General features: G+C 37.5%; 1 non-coding gene across 2 annotated transcripts in view; it reads left to right on the top strand.

Moving 5' to 3' along the window:
- Positions 1–14,256, top strand: part of LOC108621599 (uncharacterized) — a 39,159-nt gene that overhangs the window by 24,531 nt on the left and 372 nt on the right. Inside the window, exon 8 of one of the 2 annotated variants that reach the window (XR_016268720.1) lies at positions 8,703–8,809. The exons of the other annotated variant lie outside the window; for it this stretch is intronic. This is a non-coding gene — a transcript (uncharacterized LOC108621599). The remainder of the gene's footprint in view (positions 1–8,702; positions 8,810–14,256) is intronic. 2 annotated transcript variants of the gene reach the window in all.

The following is a 14,256-nucleotide window of genomic DNA, read 5'->3' as shown; positions in this document are numbered from 1 at the left end:
GTAGAAGGAGGCGTGGCAGACCCCACAAATTATATATATTCTTGATCAGGGCGACGAGCTGAGTTGATTTGGCCCTGTCCGTCTGTCTGTCCGTCTGTCCGTATGTATGAACGCGTCGATTTCAGAAGATATAAGAGCTAGAGACTTCAATTTTTTTTTAAATGTAATTACAGCGCGCATATCAAGTTTATCATTAAAAATCGATAACTCATCCCGATCTTTTTTTATCGATAAAACCCCTTATCGAAAACCAGTTATAAAATTATATCTTTTATACCTTTATTGCTAGAGTCTCCAAATTTGTAATGCATGCATTTCGGTTTTTGTTAAAATTTACCCCCCACCCTTAAATTCACCCCCTCACCCTCACTTTTGTAAAAAGCGTATTTCAAATACTAGAGACTTGTGCTTTGGCAATGACATGCATATCCATGTTATAATCATAATCTGAAAGTTTCATGAAGATCGTCCACAAAAGTTATTAAAAGTTATTAAGCAATTAAGTTCTCATAGTAAGCGCTCTTTGCCGCCCATGCGAGTTTATGCTTGTGTGTGTATATGTATGTAATTGTTTGTGTATGTGTGTGTGTGTATGTGTGTGTATGTGTGTGTGTGTATGTGTGTGCGTGTGTGTGTGTGTGTGTGTGAAATAGCTAATTACTCCAAGGGTTCAGGGGATCTCGTAGTCGAGTAGTCTCGACTAGAGCTTTCTTACTTGTTTTTGTTGGTTTGGGGCTATCGCTTAACATTGCAAAGCGATTCGCCCCTTGACTATAATGCCCTGTGGACATAGCTGGGTATTTGACTTACTATATGCTTTTATGCTTCTGTGTGTATTGGAAGTGTGGAGTGAAGAATGAGTGTAAAAAAGAAAACAGGCGCTTGAAGAATTGATAAGCTGTGAACTGAACTCTACGATAACACAACCGTTCGGTACGAGGTCTAGTTGACGACTGTAATCTCGATGTACTGCGTATCAAGAATATATATATTTTATCAGGTCTGCGATGATTCCTTCCGCCCGTAACATACTTTTTCACAAAACTATTATACCCTGATTTCCCATATTCAATGGGTTCAGGGTATAACCAGTAAGAAAACTCTGGTCGAGAGTACTCGACTAGATACTACCTTAAACCAAACTAATAAAAATGCACATTTTGTATAGATAAAATTTCAATATTTTGAAACAATTACAAATAATTAGCATTTGTTGCGCGCACACGTTTTTCGAGCGCTAGACTTCTCGATCGAGCGTCGCGCCGCTACACACACTACGCCACCTTGCTTTTCGAAGGTCAGTTGGCAAAACTGAAAAAGGTTCACTGCTGCAGCGCCATCTAGCAGATTCTATGAATGTTCTAGAGCAAGTTTAAATGTTTGTGTGCACACGTATACGAAGACTGTTGTAGCTTCTGCACGTGCGTTTGTTAATTGGCCAAACATATTATTATTTTGTAACGTCGATTGACTTAACGGAACTTAATGAAATTTTCAGCATATGATCTACATATTCTATTAAATATTTGACAAATTTAACAAAAAGGAAAAATCATTCACAATTAGCAGCACTGTCATCTGACTTCAACTTGAATGTTTTTGTTCGATAAAAACATGTCGGGATTATTTATCGAATTTTAAAGGCGAACTCGACATCCGCGCTGTATATACGGTCACTTAAAACAAAATTCTAGCCTAGTCTATAGCTCTTATATCTTCTGAAATCGACGCGTTCAAACATACGGACAGACGGACAGGGCCAAATCAACTCAGCTCGCCCTGATCAACTTTGTGGGGTCTGCCACAACTCCTTCTGCCTGTTACATACATTTCAACAAAACCGTATACCCTGATTTCCCATTCTCAATGGGTTCAGGGTATAAAAAGAACATTGTAATCGGGCGAAACCGATTGCAGAATACTCATTCACAGCCCAAACGCTGTCAGCTCGAGTACATAGTGCAATTTTCAAGTCTCCAGTGCGCAATAAAAAGCAGGGCGTGATCCTATTAAAATTAATAAATCATCGATAGGTATTCCCTTTTATATCTAACATCTTTGGAGCTAGGATCCTCAAATTACATGTATAAATATACAATTTTGATTTTTTAGACTCATTCACGAAAGTGAAATGAGTATATTGGTTTTGTGCAATGTCCGTCTTGCTGTCCGTCCGTCTGTCCGTATGAACGCAATCTACAGTGCTTATCATAATTATAGCCCACTTTTAATCCACTTAAACGAATCGGCTGAAAATTTTTCCCAAATGGAATATTTCCTCAAAATCTTCAAAAATGAGTAGTTCAATATTTCAATTATGAATGGCAAAAAACTTTTTCACTTAAAATTCACAATTTAATAACGATTTCTTAAAAAGAAGTAAGAAACAAGGAAAAACAGCACCATTTTCTGTATCAAAATTATAGCCCATATTCATATTTTTGTAAAAAAAATCCGAATTCGTTGCGGATTAATGGAAAAACTAATGTTAATACTTAATCCGGCCTCCATTTGTCTTAGTTAACTCAAAAATTCTCTTCCTCATTGAAACCACTAAATTTAATAAAAGGTCCTTTTCGAAACTTTGTTATTTAGTCATTGTCGTTTAGAATTTGCGTTTTAAGATATCCAACTGTCTCCAACTGGCGATTTTTGGCATACACACGTCTTGCAAGATTACCCCAGACATTTTTATCGGGTTGAGATCCCCAAAACATGCTGGCCAGTCAAGGACATCAACATGACATTCCTCCAAACACTCTTTTGTACGTCTGCTCACATGGATTCTGGCATTATCCTGTTGGAAAACCATTGGTTTCTCACGTAATTCCCTTGAATATGGAATGAGAATACTATCCAGAGCCTGAATATACTCTTCACTGTTCATTCGGTTCGTTACAAACTTCAATTCCCAGGTACCAAATGAAAAAAATGGACCCCAAATCATGACGGAGCCACCTCCAAAGTTTGTCCTTGAAAAAAACATAGGATCCTTCCTCAAATCATGCTAATAAGTATCAAACCCATCAGGACCATCCAGGTTAAACTTCTTCCCATCAGAAAATACGACCTGTTAGGGTAAAAATTTATAAATATACTGTAAGCCAAAAGACGATGATTCAAACGCGCGTATGTCAGATCGGCCGCAGTATGTCCATCGGCAAAACCAAGTCGAGCAACCTTGTGGCGACTTAGCAACATGGATGCTTTGGTCAGTTTAGACCTATTTATGATTCCTGAGCTCTTAAGTACTCGCCAAACAGTCATCGCTGACATAGATTCGGCCACATGTGCGGCCAAAGCTATACAAGCGGTTGGGCTGTTGCTGGCTTTCTTAATAATTTTGCGTTTATCGTGCGCAATTAGTAACGGCTTTCACCCAGTACGTCTTCTTGATCCTTATTCTTCGGGGTTATCCAAAAAAATTTTAATTACACTTAGACTTTTTTTCAAAATTCGTAAAATACTCGAAATAGACTCTCCTGACTCGAAAAGTGAGAAAATACGGCCCTTTTCATAATAAGATAATTGTTTTCCAAGCGGCATCTCTTAAAAACTATCGAAATTTACTTAATTACAATGTCTGTAAAGCCAAAAGTCTGTTCCGCACTTAATAAATTCAAATTTGCGACAGTGGGCTATAATTATGATACACAAAAATGCAAGCAAAAATGCTAGCACAGAGCAAAAGTTAACGGTTCTTTCTTAGTTTTCCATAAATTGAACTAAAATTTTGATCAAATCTACTGAACATGCTCCAGTCTATAATGTGCTGTAAAATTTATTTTTAAAAAACCTTACAAAATTTGTTACAACGGGCTCAAAGTTTAAGTTGCAGGGTGGGCTATAATTATGATAAGCACTGTATTTCGGCGCTATTGAAGCTAGAGACTTGAAATTTGGAACACATACTCGTGTATATCTCCGATTTATAAAGTGTTAAAATTTTCCCGATCCGCCCACTAGGGGCGTGGCAAATCGGAAAATGCATTTTCCGATATACCAGAAATCATGTTTGTTGAAGAGCTAGAAAGCTGAAATTTGGTATGTAGGTCCACGCCGATCACCCAAGATCACAAGCTATGGCGGATATATCTCCGCCTATTAGGGGCGTGGCAAATCGGATAAAACTGTATCTCCTAAAGTTATAAACCTAGAATGCTGAAATTTTGCCCATAGGGGGCGTGGCAAACCGCAAAAGTTTATATCTCCTACAGTTTAAGAGCTAGAAGCTTCAAATTTGGATAGTTAAGTTACTGATGGGCTCCTCTATCGATGGCCCAAAAATAATTTTTAAGCCTCTTTAGGGGCGTGGCATATCGAAAAATACCCTGTAATTTTCACATTTTTGAGCGTAAGAATTAAAATTTTGCATTTAGGTAACCGGTTGCTCGTTCTAAAAACTGGATAAAATTGAGGAGTCTACGGCCACTAGGGGCGTGGCAATCGGCATTTACAGTGCCCGAATTGCGACATTTATATGCGTCAGCCATCTATTTATGTATATGTACACATAAGTAGGCTTAATAGGCATTGATAGCACGGAAGGAAACATTTTTATAAAATTAATAAAATATAAAATAGCTAAAATAACAAAAATTTGCAATTTACGAAAAAGTGTTTTCAGCGGGATTTGAACTCGCACCCAACCCAAACAGCATATTTGTCAAAATAGCTAAAATAAAGATCGTCGGCGCTTCAGCCTACAGCACCACCGCGTCGTTTCGATCAAGAATAGTTAAAACGAAATCACATTATTGTTATGACGCCGCATAGCAAAGAAAAGCCAGTGTAGCGGCTGGAAATTCAAAAACAATGCAAAGACAAATCAATCGCAACGGGATTCTTAGAATATGCTAGAGCACGCATTTATATATACATACATACACACATACAAATGAGCGCGTGTATAAGGCTGGAATGCTTGATTCTATGCGTGCAGGCTTACATATATAATTATATATACATATGTATGTATTTGCGTATATCTATTTGAGGGCTATTTAAGAAGAAACAAATTTAAACTTATAAAATTATTCGACTAAGAAAATGAAAAGTATTAAGTGCCATTCAGTCAAGCTTGCACCTTCCCAATAAAATATCTATTTTATAAAAAACGAAATATGTATGAAAAAATAACAAAAAATAACACAGTAAAGGTTCGAACCTCCCCTACTCTAACATTACTTCCGTCGCCCTTAGCACCCGCGCTACTGCTTTGCTCGAGCAATCAGTTGCTAAAATAGAATAGCTTAATAAGAGAGCGTCATCAGACAAAACTACAGTAACGGCTAGAAAGTCCAGAAATCAATCGAAATTCTAAGAATGTGAGAAAAGGCGCGCTTCTGTCTGTACGCATAGAATAGACGATGAGTGTGTGCACAAGCATAGGAAAATCGCGCTGATCTGCTGTTAGCTTTAAGGCGGTATCCAATGTATGGATATAAATATATAATAAAAATCAAAATTGTATAAATTATATATGTATGTAATTTGAATGCAATAGCTATCGATGATTTTCCAATTTTAATGGCATCATGCCGAGTTCTTTGCTGCGCACTAGACTTGAAAATTGCACTATATACTCTGGTTGATAGCGTTTGGGCTGTGAATGAGTCTTCTGCTATCGGTATCGCCCGATTGCAACGTTCTTACTTGTTTTTATACCCTGAACCCATTAAAAATGGAAAATCAGGGTATAATGCTTTTGTTAAAAGTGTTACATAGAAGGAAGGAGGCGTCGCAGAACCCACAAGTATATATTTTCTTGATCAGGGCGACGAGATGAGTCGATTTGGCCCTGTCCGTTGTCTGTCCGTCCGTATGTATGAACGCATCGATGTCAGAATATATAAGAGCTACAGACTTGAAATTTTTTCCTAGGTCCGTATATATCACGTGCAAATCGAATTTTTCTCCCAAAATAGATAACTACTCCCTATATTGTGTTATCGATTAAAAGCCTTATCGAAAACTAGTCTTTTAATTATATCTCCTACACCTTTTGAACTGCAGTCTTCAAACTTTATTTGTTGACTCATATGTATAATATTTAATTTAGATTTTTTTTTTTGTTATTTAACCCTCACACACATATTTGTAAAAGGCGTATTTCAAATACTAGAGACTTGTGCTTCGGCACATACACGATTTTCAATGTTATGATAACGATCTACAAGGGTTCATGGAGATAGTCCATTGACAAGAAATGTTATTAAACAATTAAGTTGCCATAATAAGCCATGCGTGTTTATGCCTGCCTATGTGTGTCTGTATGTGTTTCTTGTGTAAGCAGAAAAGGCAAATAGCATAGAAAGACACAGAGTAAGAAAAAAAAAGTGCGCAGCTATGCTTCATATTTAAACGGGTGCTTTTCGCTTGAGCGCTGGAAGCGCACTGATCTTGGCGTGAGATTTTTTCACTACTCGAGCCTCAAGCGACGAAGCCGAGCAAATACAAAGTGTTGACACGAAGTTATATGCATGCAAAGACTTAAGTGACACGATGCCTAGTGGACTCAATATTACTATGTTACGAGTGCGGCCATACAGCCCTCTAGTCGATATAGCCCTGTCTGTCCGTATGAGTGCGTCGATCTCAGAAGATATAAGAGCTAGGGACTTGAAAATTTTTTTCCTAGGTCCGTGTATAGCACGCGCATATCGAGTTTTGCTTTAAATATCGATAAATTGTCTCGTTATTTTGTTATCGATTAAAAACGGAAAACCAGTAATAAATTTATATCTCCTACATCTTTATAGCTAGAGTCTTCAAATTTTAAATGTATACTTACATATATGCATTTTATACAATTTCGGGTTTTGTCAAAATTCACCCCCACCCCTAATTTACCCACTCAACGTCACATTTGTAAAAGGACTATTTCAAATATTAAAGACTTGTGCTTTGGCAAATACATGCATATCCATGATATAATCATAATCTGAAAGTTTTATAAAGAAAGTACATCTATAAGAAAAGTTATTGAACAATTAAGTTCCTTTAGTAAGCCACCACTGCAGCCAATGCGTGTTTATGCGTGCGTGTGTACTTCTGTGTGTGTATGATGTGTGTGTGTTTGATGTGTGTGTGTATGTGTGTGTATGCCTGTGTGTGTGTGTGTGTGTGTGTGTGTGTGTGTGTGTGCGTATGTGTGACTTGTGTAAGCAGAAAGACGCGAAAAATGATTGAAACAGCTATTACTCGAAAGGTTCCGGGGATCTCGTAGTCGGGCAGTCTATAGAGGTTTCTTACTTGTTTTTGGTTGATTTTTATCCAAAAACTCTCTAATTCAAATTTGTCGGAGGGTTTTCAATCCTCGCGTCCTCAATTTAATCATTTTGCGTATCATTAATTTCAACCCTCATGCTTTTGACGGTCTCCAAAATATGATTTTTTCGGGTAAAACGGGTTGAGCGGCGTAACCCGCACCCGCCCGCACGCAACCCGAAACTCAATTTTTTAGCCCATACCCACGGGTAACCGCGGGTGCCCACAGGTACCCGATAAAAACCCGGCCCGTGCCCACCTCTACTAGAGACTTCAATTTTTTTGTAAAATGTTCAGGGTATCTGCTAGTCGAGCAGTCTCGACTAGAGCACTCTTACTTGTTATACCCTGAACCCATTAAAAATGGGAAATCAGAGTATATATATATAAATCTTGATCAGCGTGACGAGCTGAGTCGATTTGTCGCTGTCCGTTTGTCTGTCCGTATGTATTAACGCGTCGATTTCAGAAGCCCATGCGTGTTTATGAGAGGGTGTGTGTGTTTGGGCGTGTGTAAGCAGAAAGACGCGAAAAATGATTGAAATAGTTATTGCTCGGAGAGTTTTGCAGAAAAAATATTTCCTCCAGTGTTATCATTGCCTGTTAAGCCTATTTATATATATATATGTACATATAGACATATAGATATGCCACGACCCTAAAGAGGCGTAACAATAGTAACTTAACTAACCAAATTTAAAGCTGTAAGAGATATAAACTTTTGCGGTTTGCCACGCCCCCTGTTGGCGGAGATATATCCGCCATAGGTCTTTGGACTTGGGTGGTCAACCCGCGTATATATACCAAATTTTAGATCTCTAGAATTTGAAAAATCCGTATATCTTCAGGTCTGATTGCCACGCCCGTAGTGAGCATTTAATTAATTTTTATGGAATCATAGTATTAGCTCACGTGCGAAATTTCAACGTTTTAGATTTAAAACTCTAGGAGATACAGTTTAATCCGATTTGCAACGCCCTCAATAGGCGTATATATATCCGCTATAGCTTGTTGATCTTGGGTGGGCGACGCGGATCTACATTCAAAATTTAAGCTTTCTAGCATTTCAACTGGTGTATATGGTATTGAAAATGCATTTTCCGATTTGCCACGCCCCTTCTTGGCAGATCGGGAATTAGAAATCGGAAATATATATATATACGAGCATGTGTTTTAAATTTAAAGACTCTAGCTTCAATAGTGCCTAAATAAATTGCGTTGATACGGACATACGGACAGACACGGACGGATTTCACTTTCATGAATGAGTACCATAAAATTGTATTACTTTCATATTGGTATATTCATTTCAAAATCAACTAAGAAATTTTAGAAAATTGTGCCTTAAAAATTTCAAAAATATTTCCTATTTCCTATATTTACCTAACTTACAATAAGCATAAATTAATAAGAATAATATTTTGGCTTTACAGTTCTCTTCTGTTGTAAATGTTTTTCACCAAGAAAAGAGGATCTTATTGTTGCAAGTGTAGAATGGATGTGTAATCGAGAACACAATCTTGCCAGCCATTCAAGTGAAGTAAGTAGTGAAACATCAACATAAATTATAACAAGTAAGAAAGCTCTAGTCGAGACTGCTCGACTACGAGATCCCCTGAACCCTTAGAGCAATAGATATTTCAATAATTTTTCGCGTCTTTCAGCTTACAAAAGAAACACGCACACACACACACACATGCATACATACACACACACGCATACAGGCACAAACGCATACACACATACACATGCACACACACATACACAAACACATACATACACATACACAAACACATACACTCACAAGCCCCCACGCATAAACACGCATGGGCTGCAGTGAGCGCTTACTATGAGAACTTAATTGCTTAATAACTTTTTTTGTGGACGTACGATCTTCATGAAACTTTCAGATTATAATTATAACATAGATATGCATGTAATTGCCAAAGCACAAGTCTCTAGTATTTGAAATACGCTTTTTACAAAAGTGAGGGTGAGGGGGTGAATTTAAGGGTGGGGGGTAAATTTTAACAAAAACCGAAATTGTATAAATTCCATATAAGCATACATTAAAAATGTGGAGACTCTAGCAATAAAGGTGTAGAAGATATAATTTTATAACTGGTTTTCGATAAGGTTTTTTATCGATAAAAAAAGATCGGGATGAGTTATCGATTTTTAATGATAAACTTGATATGCGCGCTGTAATTACGGACATTTAAAAAAAATTTGAAGTCTCTAGCTCTTATATCTTCTGAAATCGACGCGTTCATACATACGGACGGACGGACAGACAGACGGACAGGGCCAAATCAACTCAGCTCGTCGCCCTGATCAAGAATATATATACTTTGTGGGGTCTGCCACGCCTCCTTCTGCCTGTTACATACATTTCAACAAAACCATTATACTCTGATTTCCCATTGAAAATGGGTTCAGGGTATAAAAAAACAAGTAAGAAAGCTCCAGTAGAGACTGCTCGACTAGGAGATACCCTGAACCCTCCAAGCTGATATTCTAATCATTCTGCACTTCTGTTACGCACACATACATACACATGCATCCACACGCACGCATAAGCCAGCGCTCTAATAACTGCGCAGTAAGCAGCGACTGCGCTTGGGCTGCGCTGCAGTGTGGGCAATATTATGAGAATTTATTTGTTAAATAATTTCTTTTGTAGACATACGATCCTAATGAAACTTTTAGATCGTAATCATATGGTGAATGTGTGTGTATATTCCAAAGCCCAAGTCTCTAGTATTTGAAATACGCTTTTTACAAAAGTGAGGGTGAGGGGGTGAATTTAAAAAGATCGGGATGAGTTATCGATTTTTAATGATAAACTTGATATGCGCGCTGTAATTACGGACATTTAAAAAAAAATTTGAAGTCTCTAGCTCTTATATCTTCTGAAATCGACGCGTTCATACATACGGACGGACGGACGGACGGACGGACAGACAGACGGACAGGGCCAAATCGACTCAGCTCGTCGCCCTGATCAAGAATATATATACTTTGTGGGGTCTGCCACGCCTCCTTCTGCCTGTTACATACTTTTAACAAAACCATTATACCCTGATTTCCCATTTTCAATGGGTTCAGGGTATAAAAAAATAAATAAATATAAAATAAAGGGAACTCGGTGTATAATTGTTTGAGAAAATGTACATATATAAATCAAAGCTTGCAAATAACTGTTGACCGTTTTATTCTTTATGCTCTGTACGAAAAATTGTTTACACACTCGTTCTCACCATGAGACTCCGTTTCCTCTTGCTTTTGTTTACTCTTGAGCACATTGAGTTGAGCTATACGTGTGACTCTCTTTCAAAGAGAAAATTTTAAAGTTTTCTTTTACCTGGAAGGTGAGAAAATGTAAATAAGTTTCTCAAGGCACTCTTGGGGCTTTCAGGGTAAAAAGGTAGTTTCCAAATAAATTGATTTTTTATTTTTGTTTTATTTTATTTCTTTAAATCATTTTATTTGTTGCTATGGTAATCAGAAAAATAATTTTTATTGGCTGATTAGAATAAATGCAGTTTGCATTTGTGCAAATGACTGCGATTGTTAAGTTTTGCAGTGCTTGCACCATCATTTTTCCGTATTGCGATCCAACCACTGGAAAATGATTCAAAAGGTCACATCTTACGTCCGTTTTTGGGTGATTTGATTGGCTTTGGCCTTGTTTGAGTTGTGGCTGCAAGGGTCGCCGAGAAATTAGTGACTGCATAGTATGTGATGGCGACCGATTTGATCGCGCAGACAAAGATGATGAAGATAAATTTTTTTTAAGCGGACGACTTGGAAAGTATTTTACTGATATCACACTAGACCCGTAGCTATAGATTCTCGAAAATACGGAAGCTTAATCCATTTCTGCTCATGGTTACTGTTTGTAATCCGTTTGTCATTGTTGCTATATCTAATTAATGGTAGAAAATTCTGTTTGTAGCATCTTGAGTTTTACTTTTTATATGGTACCAGCCCATAAGCCCATCCATCAGATCCACACTCTCCATATGAGCATTATATTCCCTTATAACTTGTGGACAGTCAACTTCTACATGGCCTTCGACTCTCTGTCGTAACGAGCTGTCTTTGACGTTCCTTCTTGTGTATTTGACCTATTAAACGGCCTAACGTATAGTTCGATAATAAGCGAACGGCCTTGTTGTCTTTCCACAATACGTTACTAATCTCCATATGAGGAGCCCACGTACTCAACTGAAAAACCGTTTGACTTTTCCCTGGTGGCACTATTGTTTGAGAGCTTGCAGTTTGGTATCCGATTTACACGAACTGTTCCCCAACTATAAATCCCTTTTGCACGAAGCATACCATTAAAGGCAGCGGTGTGTAAAAATTTTCAAAAGGTTCCCTTTTAATTGATTCGATAACTATTCATAAAAAATTAATGTGTTGGATTAAAAGTAATGACTTGCTTACTAAGGCCATTAAAGCCCCCAGAAGACGGTAAAAATACACGTGTTTAATAACTGCCAATAGCGATAGAGGCCTCTTAGGAGTTTTTCGGAAAGGCTCCTAGGTCTGCACAGTATTATCAATGTTTTCAAGATTAGTGCACATTAAGGATTAGTGCATCTTCTAATGCAGTGTGTAGAGCCTCTTCTAGACAAATTTTAAATGAACTAAAAGCTCTTATTTATTTTTAAAATATTTATTATTATTATTATTTATTTAAAAACTAAAAATAAAATAAGTGCTTACAGCCACTTTTACGTCCTAGAGGGTTAAATTTATTTGCAAATATTGTTTGCTGTTTTATTTGTAGTGTGTAAGTATACACGCAATGCACCGCAAAACTCAATTCACGATCGCAAACAATACGTTTACTCGCAGAGCAAAAGAGAAGAAGAAGAAGAGTCCTCTGGGTCTTTTCTCAAAGTGCGAGTGAAAGACAGTTATTTGCAGACAACCGGAAATGATCAATAGCTATTTGCGAGCTATTATATAAATTTGTATTCCATGAGGCTTAGGTTTCATAAAATATGTAAATATATATTTTCTTGATCAGAAGGACGACTGCCGACGATATAGCTATGTCCGTCCGTCCGTGTGCCCGTATACTTAAAAACAAGTCATCTTGCAATCTATGACCTAGATTGCTGTCCGTTTGTAAGTTCGTATTTATTTACAATATAAACAAGTAAAAAAGCTCTAGTCGAGACTGCTCGACTACGAGATCCCCTGAACCCTTGGAGCAATAGATATTTCAATAATTTTTCACGTCTTTCAGCTTACCCAAGAAACACGCACACACATACACACATACACGCACGTACGCACACACAGGCATACATACACACACACGCATACAGACACAAACGCATACACACACTCACATACACACACACATACACAAACACATACATACACATACACAAACACATACACACACATACACAAACACATACACACACATACACAAACACATACACACACAAGCACCCACGCATAAACACGCATGGGCTGCAGTGTGCGCTTATTATGAGAACTTAATTGTTTAATAACTTTTTTTATGGATGTACGAAACTTTCAGATTATGATTATAACATGAATATGCATGTAATTGCCAAAGCACAAGTCTCTAGTATTTGAAATACGCTTTTTACAAAAGTGAGGGTGAGGGGGTGAATTTAGAGGTGGGGGGTAAATTTTAACAAAAAACGAAATTGTATAAATTGCATATAAGCATACATTAAAAATTTGGAGACTCTAGCAATAAAGGTGTAGAAGATATAATTTTATAACTGGTTTTCGATAAGGTTTTTTATCGATAAAAAAAGATCGGGATGAGTTATCGATTTTTAATGATAAACTTGATATGCGCGCTGTAATTACGGACATTTAAAAAAAATTTGAAGTCTCTAGCTCTTATATCTTCTGAAATCGACGCGTTCATACATACGGACGGACGGACAGACAGACGGACAGGGCCAAATCAACTCAGCTCGTCGCCCTGATCAAGAATATATATACTTTGTGGGGTCTGCCACGCCTCCTTCTGCCTGTTACATACATTTCAACAAAACCATTATACCCTGATTTCCCATTGAAAATGGGTTCAGGGTATAAAAAGAGTTAAAATTAGATAAACTAAAGAAAACTCATTTTTACTACATAGCTTTTTATACCCTGAACTCATTGAAAATGGGAAATCAGGGTATAATGGTTTTGTGAAAAAGTATGTAACGGGCAGAAGGAGGCGTGGCAGACCCCACAATATATATATATTCTTGATCAGCGCGAGAAGCTGAGTCGATATAGCCCTGTCCGTCTGTCCGTCCGACCGTCCGTATGAGTGCGTCGATCTCAGAAGTTATAAGACCTAGAGAGCTGAAATTTGGCATGCATACTCGTGAGTACCATACGCAATACGAGTTTGCTTTATTTTTTCGATAAATTGTCCGATAACTTTTTATCGAGAATAATCGAAAAATTTATTTTGTTTTTTTAGCCTAATTTGAACATTTTTAGACCTGGGGACTTCAAATTTGTGTTGTATATAATGTTATTCGATACAAAGATTTTGTAATTTACAGATTTTGGATACCACGCCCCCTTCTCCCCCAATTTGTAAAAAACGCAAAAACGCACCATATGTTTACGCTCTGAAAGTTTCATTAAGATCGTATGTCTACAAAAGGAATTATTCAACAAATAAATTCTCATAATATTTCCCACACTACAGCGCAGCCCAAGCGCAGTCGCTGCTTACTGCGCAGTTAGCAGAGCGCAGGCTTATGCGTGCGTGTGGATGCATGTGTATGTATATGTGCTTAAAAGAAGTGCAAAATGATTAGAATATCAGCTTGGAGGGTTCAGGGTATCTCCTAGTCGAGCAGTCTCAACTGGAGCTTCTTACTTGTTATTTCTGTAATAATCAAGACTCAAAAACTCTTGCCTATTTCTATATGGTCTCCAGCTAAGATATGTAATATCTATTTATATATAGATTTT

The sequence above is a fragment of the Drosophila arizonae genome, chromosome 2 (genome assembly GCF_054131065.1).
Source record: "Drosophila arizonae isolate 15081-1271.41 chromosome 2, UAZ_ARI_1.0, whole genome shotgun sequence".
In the NCBI taxonomy this organism is placed as follows: Eukaryota; Metazoa; Arthropoda; class Insecta; order Diptera; family Drosophilidae; genus Drosophila; species Drosophila arizonae.
The sequence above is the reverse complement of the archived record's forward strand: the minus strand, read 5'-3'. Positions and strand labels throughout refer to the sequence as shown.